Source organism: Solanum stenotomum, chromosome 7 (genome assembly GCF_019186545.1).
Source record: "Solanum stenotomum isolate F172 chromosome 7, ASM1918654v1, whole genome shotgun sequence".
In the NCBI taxonomy this organism is placed as follows: domain Eukaryota; kingdom Viridiplantae; phylum Streptophyta; class Magnoliopsida; order Solanales; family Solanaceae; genus Solanum; species Solanum stenotomum.
In genome coordinates, this window is record NC_064288.1 from 14,914,183 (window position 1) to 14,926,996 (window position 12,814).

The 12,814-nt window shown below is 41.5% G+C and overlaps 2 protein-coding genes and 1 pseudogene across 2 annotated transcripts in view; 2 read left to right on the plus strand and 1 right to left on the minus strand.

The window, feature by feature from the left end:
• Positions 1 to 12,814, plus strand: part of LOC125870580 (peptidyl-prolyl cis-trans isomerase FKBP15-1-like) — a 1,082,853-nt gene that overhangs the window by 731,613 nt on the left and 338,426 nt on the right. The gene's annotated exons all lie outside the window — the stretch shown is intronic.
• The window catches only part of LOC125870566 (U-box domain-containing protein 9), an 841,044-nt gene that overhangs the window by 718,365 nt on the left and 109,865 nt on the right, over positions 1 to 12,814 (plus strand). The window lies entirely within an intron of this gene.
• Positions 484 to 11,121, minus strand: LOC125869673 (uncharacterized; annotated as a pseudogene).

Consider the following 12,814-nt stretch of genomic DNA (forward strand, 5'->3'; position numbering starts at 1 on the left):
CAACAACACTATTCAAGAATTACTTAGTTACTATTCATACTTTGTTAATCACTCATGGTTATCACAACCCTAGTTGTGGATTTAGTTACCCATGCTAGCAAGAACACAATTCATATTTTTAGAAGAAGAATTCATGAACTTACGTAATGAGTAGAAGAAGCTCGTAATCTCCAATTGAAATTCAAAGCAAGAATCTTTATAAACCAAAGTTAGGAAATCCAATTGCTAGAGTTTGCAAGTTAATTTCCAAGAAAATATCAAGAACTAAAAGTTAACAATAATGTCTAACCCCCAAAAACGAGGTTTACATACCCTATTTATAGAAAAATATGTCCTAAAAATAGGAAACTAAATAAGGAAATAAAATTTTCTGGATGCGGCTTCAATCGACGATATAGACCTACGGACCGTGGACTGACCTACGGTCCGTAGGTCCCTTCCGTGGCTCAATACTTAGACAATTTCTTAGAAGTTTTGGAACCTTCAACTTCTTGTTGCAATCGATGGACCTATAGAATGGACCGTGAGTCGATCCAAGGTTTTTGGGTCCTCTTCTGTAGCTCCATACTTCGACTTTTCAATCAGGTATTGGAGCGTCAACTTCCAGTTGCAATCGACAGACCTGCAGGATGGCCCGTAGGTTGACCTACAGTCTGTCACTCTCCTCCGTAGCTCCACACTTGGCCAAATTTCCATGAAGATCAGTCCACACCTACCCACTGTTGGACCGTGACTAGACCTACGGTCCGTAGGTCACTTCTGTGGGTGGCCACTTCTGCAAAATTTTAGTTGTATCTCTCTCGACCTCGTCCAAGCCTATTTCCTGCAAATTTAGCACAATAAACATTAGTTCTATCACAAAATGGCCGTAGACACACACAACTCTTAAGTGGAATGTATTAAAAATACCATAAATTCACGGTATATCAACACCCTCAACTTAAATTCATTTTTTGTCCTCAAGCGACGAACTAAGACTCTAAACGACACTTGTATAGAAGCAGACATTCAAACTCAAGCAATCACGTGGCTTTCTATCCTGACTCCCTTTTCTAGTGCAAATCTTTTCTCTTTGACTCAACAAGCTAACTCATGCAAATCAAGATTTGACAAAGATCGACCAATAGACACACAACATACACTTTTTTGCAATCACCAAGGTACCAACTATTCAACAATGTAACTAGTGCCCTCACTTCAAATGAAATCCTTTTCACATAGAAGATATGAATTTAGAGTTTTAGGATTCATTCAACACTCACGCTCAAAAGTGACTTCAGGTACAATTAGTGCTCAATACCATAAGCTTGCCCTTATTTTCACTACTTAGACTCTCCAAACTAGTTGCTAGGATCACTATATGACTTTATTAGCTTGTAAGGTAGGCACAGGGTCAGGTGTGGTACATTTGGGTACTTTTTAGTGACTTTCTGTCCTTATTGACATTACATTGAATTTTTACCTCTTTTCTCAACCTATTTTCGACATCCTTGCATTTCACTTTCTTTCCCTTGACTCTTTTCAACATGGAGTTGACTTTTTGACTTTGAGACTCTTATTTTTCACTTTTTTATTTTTTTTATTTTTCAGCACTTTTATTTACAATCTTTTTACTTCTTTTGCTCAAAGTCACATCCTCTTCTCTCTTTTCTTTTTCTCTTTTCAACACCAAAATCTTTTCATACCATTTTTTTCTTTCGGTTTCCTCTTTCATAGCCACCCTTAACTTATAGATTTTCCATTAGTTGAGGTGAACAATATTCGATGGCGGACCAGGGCCAAGATTGAGGTCACTTTCGCATTAGCCACCCTCAACTTAGGCTTTTGGCCAAAGTCAAGGTGCACATGTGCAAAGAGGGACCGGGGACAAAACAATTATTTTAGGGAAGGTGAGTTAGGTGAATCAAAAGAAATGGTCTATTTTAGGCTCAAACATTTGGATCAAAGGGAACATTGATTGCATTTGGTTGGATCATTTTAGGCTTATGTGGACTAATTTGAACAAGGGCCTATTGTCATTTCCCGACTTCTAGCCTAGATCATCTTAGCAGGACCAACGGGGTAAGTTCTAGATTGGCACAAACTGTTTGAACATTCAACTTTTCTCACACACTCTTGGCACATTGTTTCATTATCAGATTACCCAGTTCAGGTTTTAGCTTAAGTCATGAGATCAAATCGGTTCTTATCATGTCATATTGGGATCCAACATATTCAGCTCATCAAGACTACAGATCTAGCACAATTTAGCATTTTTGGACATGGATAATTTTTTCTTATGCTTTTCATGCCATCATGCTTTCATTTTTCTACTTACTCCTATACATACATTCCTAAACATGATGGTTTAACAGAAATTAAAACAGTCTCTTGGGGGAAAAGAACACAGGCAAGAAAACCCCAAGAGAGGATTATGAGTTGGGTTACTCAGACTTCACCCTATCACTCACGATCTACTTACCTCACCCCCAACAAAATAGAGTGCAATTGTCCCCAATGCACAAAAAGTAAAGAATAAAGGATCGGGTGAAGCAAACCTGTGGCGCATAGAGCCGAAGACCTATCAACAAGAGGGTGGGTCTGGTTTCTCGAAGCCCGCTGAATTAACACTTGGGTCACCATCAGTAGTGCCCACATCTACCATCTCAGAACCATCAGTAGTGCTATCATTAACTCTTGCCGCACCATCAGTAGTGCTCACGCCAACTCTCACTGCACCATCAGTAGTGCTCAGGTTGGTAGAGGCACCAACACCTACCTCCTTAGCCCTTTGCTGTCGCAACTCCTCATCAATGATAGATGCCCTCCGAGCCGCTTCAGTCTCTTAGCACTCCCTCTTGCTAACTCTCCCAGCCTCAGTATCATCAAAAGCTCGACTGGAGCGGGGGCTCTTTCCAACATGAAGGGAAGTATAAGGAGGTGACATCTCATCTTTGAATAGAGCATCGAACACCGTATTATCAAACAGTGCCATGAGGGATGACTCAGGCTCAGTCTCTGGTGGAGCTAAAAGGGTGTCTAGATCATCCCGGAGACTAGATAACTCCGTTCGGAAAGTAGAGACATCTGTGGTGGGGGATGGTCTCTCTAAGACATGTAGCTCAAATGCATCAAGGCGTTGGTGAATGGCCTGAACCTTTCGGTCCATCATTTTCTCCCTCCGCTGCTCAACCCTGGTCTCGAACTCCTCAATCTCACACTACATCTATGGCCTCAAAAGCTGAAGCAGGATAGCCATCTAAGCCTTAAATTCTTGGACTCGAGCTAAGGGCACGACAACAAACCCTGAAGAAGGGGTGGCTCTGGAGGATCTAGGAGACTGACTGACGGTCGGAGAATGGGAAGCCGGGGAATACTCAGTAGTGGTTGGAGGGATAGGTTCCTGACCCTGCATCTATTCCACATCTGCTACCAAGTCTACTCCCAATGGAGGCACCTCAACCTGTGGCTCTCTGTGTGGTGCTGCCACATTGGCCTCTTCTCGAATCAAGCCTATATCGAGTGTCTTGGTTGCCTGGATCAACTTGTCGCTATGCCAAACTGGCATTCCAGCATCCCTGCGTAGCTGAAAAATGAGTCATGGGAAAGGGTAAGTGGTGGTGGCCTTGAAGGTCCTCTCGTGTAACTCCGCAATGATCATGTGGGCAAAATCCATCTCAAACCCTGCAACCATGACTTTGTGGTTCCAAGTAAAAACATTATCTGCCTGCATAGGAGACACCCTGTTTCGCACCAATAGTCAGAAGAATTTGGCAACAAAAGTCAAGGTGGCCTTCTTGATGCCTACACCCCGGGTGCTGACCCACTCGACGCGCTTTTTGTCTGTTGCAAGGTGACGGGCCAACCAACGAAATAAAGTCTCCTTCTGCTCTGCATTCCTCTGGAATGCCCCGCTCCTAACGATGTCCTAACAATAATCAAACTAGTGTATGTTGATAGCTAGAGTGTTGATATATCGACCGCAAACCCATGCACTAGTGTAGATGTGAGAGAAGGTTGGGCGGCAGGCTTGTCCCATCTGTCAATGGAACCTTGGAGGGTGGCTACATAGAAAACGTAGAACTCCCTGACGATCTCCTCGCTGAAGGACCTTGGGCTACGTGCCATCCACTCGCACCTGTGCCGCTGGAAGAGAGCCTAGATGTCAGGAATAGTATGAAGGCTGCCTGTGAGCACCCGACGCTCCTTGGTAACCAATAGATCTATCTTCTCTTTCTTATTAAGCATCCTGGAGTCGCGGTATATCTGCCACTGGCCACTCACACACCATCTGTTGGGATCCCAAGAAACTAGTGCAGGAGCGGTACTCGGAAGCATTGTCGTGTCATCTGCACTATAAGCCTCAAAAGATGAGGCGTTGACACCATTAGAACTGGAGCCGGAGCCGGAATTAGAGGCGGACTCAGAACAAGTCGATGAACCGATCAGTTTATCCTCCTCATCATACTGGGAGGTAGTGACTACGTCCGGAATCACCTGCTGTGCTTGATTCCGTGTGGTGTGGTAGGATTTGTCCTAGTAGTGGGTGGGACATATGTGGGGTCAGTCTCCACATTAATATCTTGATCAAGTAGCCAAAGGGTTGGTGCCACTGATTTGGACTTGCCCCTTGCGGCGTAGACCGGAGCTTTCCTGGGAGTCATAGTACCTGTGGAAGCTTGGTTAGTACCAAAATAAAGCAATAACACACTCGAAAAATTTTTAGACTAAAGAAATAACCAAAACTAAAACTAAAAAGTTCTGTACAATAGCATCAGTGTCCACCTACGGTTTGTAGGTTGACCTACGGTTTGTAGGTTGACCTACAGTCCGTGGATCCCTTTCATAGGTCAGAGATCCCAAAAAATTAGGTATTTGATGGGAACCACGGATGTGCAGACCTACGGACCCTAGTCCACCTTCGTGGTTCCTCACTTAGAGGATTTTTCATGTGCAACAGACCCACAGACCTGATCTATGGTCCGTAGGTTAACCTACGGTCCGTGGACGGGGTCTCGTGGGTCAGGTCTGTGCCATGTATCAGACATGCCTCCTTTTTAAACCATTCTTTCAACAATTCAAACAATCAACCTAATTCTAATCATGTATTTGATCAACACAATTTATGATAGTTTGTCATCCCTAGGGTTTCAATTACTCATTATTTAAATTTTGTATTATACAAAACTAGGAACCCTAAGTCGAAACTGCCATTTAGACTATTTACCCTAAGTTATTTGATTACAACAACAACACAATCACATTCTATCATCCCAAGGGTATTTCTAACTATAGTTTATGATGCATTTTTATACAAAAACAACCCAATCTCAAGACCCACTTCGTGACTTCATGTATTGAACAATGAATACCAAAATTCAGAGTTAAGGTGAAGTCGTTTACCTTACAAGTATTGGAAGTGGGTGATTGTGTGATGCAATAGATTCCTTAGACCTTTTGCTAGCCTTTCGACCCAAACCCGGACAATGGAATCGCTGGGAAAATTGAGATGAGGATTTGGGAAGAGGGAAGAGTGATAAGGGAATATGGGGAAATAAATGAGGAGTGATCTATGGGATTTGAGAGTTTAATGGAGTGATTTTGGGAGAGGAAGGGGTTAGAAATGGTTGGGTAGGAGTTTTGAATGTGGGGGATGAATATAAAATGAAGGATTTTATTTTAAAAAATGTCCAGGTCGGTCGGGAAAACCATAGGTTTGGACCCACGAGACCCCGTCTATGGGCCGTGGGTCAACCTACGGACCGTGGGTGGGGTCCGTAGGTCACTCAACACTTACGAGAATTTGAGGACTTACATGGGGATCTACGGACACCATTCACGATTCGTGGATTGAACCACAGATCGTCGATGGGGTCCGTAGGCCTCTGCAACAAACATTTTCTGCAGATTTGGCTTTTCATCCCTGCACATGTAGCAACCGTTAGGACTTTCTTTTTACATTTTCTGGACACTTTTTAGACACGGACCCTACGCTATATCTAGCCAACAATAATACAAAAATAAAACACCTGTCAAAGTATTACGAAAATTCAAATAAACAAAGAAAACTCCTAAATCGAAAAGAAAAACCTATAGTTGGCTAGATTGTACATCTTGGGTTACCTCCCAAGTAGCGCTTGATTTAACGTTACGGCACGACGCATGCCTCTTGATTACTCAGACTTCATCAAGATAGTAGGCCTCAACCACTTCTTGCACATTCTCCTCTTTTCCCAGGTAGGCCTTGATCCTTTGCCTGTTCACCTTGAACCTTGTTCCCTCATTGTTCTCGAGCTCGACCGCTCCATGTGGGAACACTTGAGTGACTATGAATGGCCCGGTCCACTTGGACTTGAGCTTGCTAGGAAACAAGTGCAAGCTTGAGTTGAATAGAAGCACCAGATCACCCATAGTAAATTCATGCTTTTCGATCTTTTGATCATGATACTTCTTCATCTTCTCCTTATACACGGCTGAAGTTTCATAAGCTCTTAGGCGAAACTCATCAATCTTATTCATGTCATTTACTCTCTGACTTTATGCGGCGCCTCAATCCAAATTCAACTTCTTTAGTGCCCACATAGCCTTATGCTCTAGCTCTATCGACAAATGACAAGACTTCACACATACAATTGCTAAGGGGACATACCTATGGGAGTCTTAAATGCGGTGCGATAGGCCCATAGAGCATCATCAAGCCTCCTTGACCAATCAGTTCTATTAGCATTCACAGTCTTAGCAAGAATCTGCTTGATCTCTCTGTTGGTCACTTTAACTTTCCCACTAGACTGCGGATGGTAAGGAGTGGATACATTGTAGCGGACTCTATATTTCTCAAGCAACGCTTTGAACAATTTATTACAGAAGTGGGAACCCCCATCGCTGATAATCGCCCTAGGTGTACCAAATCTGGAGAAGATATTCTTTTTCAGGAATGCGGTGAAACTTTTACCTTCATTGTTTGAAAGCACAATTTCTTCCATCCATTTCGACTCATAATCAACCGCAACAAGAATATACTTCATCCCATGTGAACTCACAAATGGATCCATAAAATCAATGCCCCAAACATCAAACAACTCAATCACCAAAATCAAATTCATAGGTAGTTGTTGCCTCTTTGAAATTCCTTTTTCTCTTTGGCAACGATCACAAGACTTGGCGAAATCATGAGCATATTGGTGGATGGTAGGCCAATAATACCCAGATTGGAAAATCTTATGCGCAGTCCGAATACCACTATGATGCCCACAAATAGGCGAAGAATGACACTCTTCTAGTATACTCATCATCTCAACCTCGGGCACACAACGACGAATAATCCCATTAGCACAAATATAGAACAAATATGGCTCATCTCAAAAGAACTTCTTCACATCATGCATATACTTTTTCCTTTGGTGAAAAACAAATCGGATGGAACCAGATCACTTGCCAAGTAGGTAGCAAAGTCTAGGAACCAAGGAATAAGATCATGAGAATCCGCCAATACTGTTCACCTGAAAACACATCATTAATTTCAGCCCCATCTCCTAGCTTGAGCATTGCTTCCTCCTCTAATCTGGACAAATGATCGACAACTTGATTTTCTGTCCCCTTTCTGTCTTTCACCTCAAAATCGAACTATTGCAACAATAGTACCTATCTAATCAACCTCGGTTTTGCTTCCTTCTTAGCCATCAAATACCTCAATGCAGTATGATCAGTATGCACTATGACCTTAGTACCAAGCAAGTAGGATCGAAAGTTCTCGAATGCGAAAACCATAGCAAGGAGTTCATATTCAGTCACTGTACAGTTCTTTTGAGCCACATTTAGAGCTTTGCTGGCATAGTAAATAAGATGAAGAATCTTCTCTCGCCTCTATCCCAATACCACACCAAGCGCCACTCAACTCGCATCACACATCACTTCAAACGGTTGTCCCCAATCTGGTGAAATAATGATAGGTGCAGAAACTAGTTTTTCCTTCAACTTTCCAAATGCTCTCGAACAAGCATCATCAAAATCAAACTTACATTTCTTTTTGAGCAATTTGCACAATAGGTGTGCAATTTTGGAGAAATCCTTGATAAACCTCCTATAAAAGCCTGCATGCCCCAGAAAACTTCTACCACCTTTAACAGAGAAATGTGGTGGAAGATTTATTATTACCTCGACTTTCGCTCTATCAACCTCAATACCCTTCTCAAAAATGCGATGACCCAGAATGATCCCCTCTTTCACCATGAAGTGACACTTTTCCCAATTGAGCACAAGATTGCACTCTTCACACCTTTTCAGTACCTCGGCTAAATTATCCAAGCAACCATCAAATGAGACACCTACCACAGAGAAATCATCCATAAATACCTCAATAGTGTCCTCCACCATATCATAAAAGATCGACAACATGCAACGCTGGAAGGTCGCTGGAGCATTACACAACCCAAATGACATCCGTTTAAAGGCGAAAGTCCCATAAGGGCAAGTGAATGTGGTATTTTCTTTGGCTTTCGGAGCTATGGAGATCTGATTATAGCCCGAATAAGCATAAACAAAGCAATACCAACCCTTACCAGCATGGCAGTCCAATATCTGATCCATGAACGACATAGGGAAGTGGTCCTTTTCTGTCCAAGCATTCAATTTTTGGTAGTCTATGAATACTCTAAATCAAGTCACGGGCTGCATTGAAACAAGCTCATTTCTTGCATTAGGAACCACAGTAATCCCATCTTTCTTGGGCATCCACTGAACAAGACAAACCCAACTACTATCTGCAATGGGATAAATGACTCCAACATCCAACTACTTGATGATTTCCTTTTTTCAGTACCTCTTGCATAGGCAGATTTAGTCTCTTTTGGTTCTCAATACTAGGCTTGTGGTCCGACATGAGTTGGATTTTATGAGAACAAATGCCTTGAGATATTCCAATAATGTCTGCAATGGTCCACCTAATAGCCCACTTGAATCTCTTCAACACAGAAACCAAAGCCTCAACTTGTTCCGCTTTCAAATCGGCCGCAATGATGATCGGTAAAGTACCATCTCTCCCCAAGAATACATACCTCAAATGTGATGGTAGAGCCTTAAGCTCCAATTTTCGAGCCTCTTCAACATACGATTTTGTGGGTGGAGAGTCATGATTCTTCATATCTAACTCCAATCTCTTTGGTTTGGAACGGAATTCGAACCTATCAAGTGCGGCAACTAACTCATCATAGTCTTTAATACCATCACCCCCAAAATTCATCATTACCACTGCAAGTGCATCAACACCTAACCGCTCTTCAATAGACACATCAGAACCTTGACCCACAATATGAGTCACCATAGACATTGACTTGAGATCACTTTCCTGCTTCATGGAGCTATTAAAATTTATCTCTTCACTATTCAATCAGAACTTCATCTACCCTTTTTCCATATCAACCAAAGCGCGCCCAGTAGCAAGGAATGGTCTCCCAAGGATGATGGGAACCTCAAAATCAAGTATCACAAAATCCGTTGGAAAGATAAAAGACTCCATTTTCACAAGTACATCTTGGAGCACACCAATGGGCCTCTTCACAGTTCTATCGGCCATGAGAAATCGCATTGCAGTCGGTTTTGAAGCCCCTAAACCCTACTACTTGTAAATGGACAATAGCATCAGGTTAATACTAGCACCCAAATCACACAATGCCTTAGCAAAATGTAACAACCTGATGGTACATGGAATAGTGAAGGCACCAGGATCCTCCTTCTTCTGCACAAGTGACCTCGTAGCAATAGCACTACAATATTGCAACCTATCATCTTCTTCAAAACTCACGACCCTCTTCTTAGTCACCAAATCCTTCATGAATTTCGCATAACCGGGCATTTGCTTTAAAGCTTCTATCAATGGAACATTGATGGAAAGCTGTTTCAACATAGTAATAAACCTACAGTATTTCCCTTCTTCGTTCTTCTTTACCAACCTCTGTGGGAATGAAGGTGGAGGTCTAGGCATGGGGACAACTTTTTGGGTTATCTCCGCTTCCTTCTCTGTAGCATTCTTTGACTCTCTAGTAACCTCAATGTCATCATCATCTCTCTCAACTAAAAGTTCAACCTCAGACGGCATAGGTGGATCAATGGTCTGCTTACCCCCTCAAGTAGTGACTGCCATACAATGCCCTTCATTCTTCAAATTCTGGATGGTGTTTCTAGGAAGTGTGCCAGGCTGACGTGGGTTGACTGTAGTGGACAATTGATTCATCTGCTACTCAAGTTGCTTGATTTACATTACATGGGCATCAACTTTTTGACCGATTCCAGACAAGTCGTTTCGCATCTCCTTCACATTCTCATCAGTCGAATCAAACCTCTTCATCATCTTTTGCATCATATCCTCAATCCGTAACATACTACCCCCAGCTTCCCTATTATCAGATTCCTAATTTTGTGGAGGGATATAAGGCACAACTCTATCGTTCCTGTTGCATAGTTGTTCTAGTTGTAGTTGTTGTCATGATTGTAGTTCTCATCCTTGACATATTAACCCTCTCGATTGTAGTTAACATAGTTCCGACCTTGGTTTCCTTGAACTTGGCGCCATTTATCCTAATTAGAACCTTGGGCATTGGCTCGAAAACCCCCCGTCTGATCATTCACCAAGTAAGCATCCTCCTCATAGTAACATTCCTCATCCGGTGGTGGTGGAGTCCTAGTCAACTAATTCACTGCATTTACCTTTTCTGGACCTCCGCTTACATGCTTCAATACTAACCCAAGTTATGTCCTTATATGTGCCATCTCCTCATGAATGTCATCAGGAGATTGACTAGGTGCAGCTTGAACTACAAATGTGCTCCTTCCAGTGTCAGACTTTCGAGTACTCCATGCTTTATTGTTTCGAAAAATCTTCTCCAGTTTCTCAACGATCTCCTCAAAAGTGCACTCACCATATGATCCTCCAGTGATAGTATCAAGCACAACCTTACTATTGTCATCTTGACCTCTGTAAGAATATTCCTTTAATGACTCATCATCAATGTGGTGGTTCAGAACACTTCTAATGAATGAAGTGAACCTGTCCCATGAATTACTCACAAACTCACCAGGTAGTGCCACGAAGTTGTTGAGTTTATCTTTGTGGTTCAGCTTCTTTGACAATGGGAAGTACTTGGCCATGAACACCTTATGCAATTGATCCCATGTATGAATAGAGTTGTACGAGAGCTCAGAAAACCATACAACAGCATCACCGATCAATGATATAGGGAAGACTCTCTACCCTATGACATTCATATCCAACTCCGGTCGCCCCACACAACTCTTACAAATACTCCTTAACTTGGCCATATGCCCATGCAGATATTCAGAAGCCATACTCGAAAACAAACCTCTTGTTGTAAGCATCTGCTTCAAACTGGTAGTCACCACGAATGTATGTCCCAGAGGTAGTGGAGGGAGAACAATGGGTCCTTCAGATTCAACAATATTAAACTCGACCCTATATTTATCTTGCAACCTTGGTTCTGGCGGATTTTGCACCCTCAATGCATCTCCAAGTAGATTATCACCATGAACCTAGGCATTCTCATTAACAACCCCAGGAGCCTGCAACTCAACTCCATCACCTAGATTCCCACCATTTGGGTTGACCCCGTGATTATTCATCATTCTCAAAGTTCTGCTTAACTCTAGATCGTATGGGGTCAATGGTTCGTGTCGACTCTATGTACTTGGCATACACTAGAGTAGAAACCTGTAGAAAACAAAAATAAAAATAAAAGTAAAATTAGGAAATAATTGACTAAAGTTCAATAATGTAGTTAAACTTAAATTAAAAGCCTTATTCTCCGACAGTGGCGCCAAAATTTGATACGCTCAAGTTACATTTCCCTAAAGAAGTATAAGCGATCATTATCAAGTAAAGAACTCAACTTGTAGGTTGGGATCGATCCCACGAGGAATATGGTTTAGACTTTACTTTAACTTATGATTATATTTGTTTAGTCAACGTATTTCCGAGATAAGTAAGTAAAAGGGGGTGGGGTGTTTGTGTAACAAATAACTGATTATTGTTTAGAGAGAAAGTGAGCAAGATTTGAACTTTAGTTGTTATCAATGAGAGGAAGAAACTAGGGTGTATGTGTTCCCCATAAGTTCATAACGTAGTAATCCTAGTAATAATAATCCTTTCCTAGTGTATCATATGCAAAGTGGTAAGTTATGTATCCCTAAGAGCTTGGTTCACCAAATAGAGAATTTCACCCCGCACCTTGGTCCGGCTACACGTGTATAATTTACTAACCCTTACCTTTACCTCAGATTAGACATCACATCAATGCATGACTTAGTTTTCACCCTCTTACCAATTGACATTATACTATTAGATAGTATCACACTAAATCTCTGTTGATAGTTATTTTCTTATTAACTACCTCCTTGGTCCGACAAGTAGCAACAAAATGAGTTCTAACGTTGGCCACCGTTAAAAAAACTTCTAAACGAAAGAATTATCAATGTATGTAACAACACTATTCAAGAATTACTTAGTTACTATTCATACTTTGTTAAGTTCCCACAACCCTAGTTGTGGATTTAGTTACCCATGCTAGCAAGAACACAATTCATATTTTTAGAAGAAAAATTCATGAACTTACGTAATGAGTATAAGAAACCCGTAATCTCCAATTGAAATTCAAAGAAAGAATCTTTATAAACCGAATTTAGGAAATCAAATTGCTAGAGTTTGAACGTTAATTCCCAAGAAAATACCAAAAACTAAAAGTTAACAATAATGTCTAACCACCAAAAATGAGGTTACATACCCTATTTATAGAAAAACATGTCCTAAACAAAAAGGAAACAAAATAAG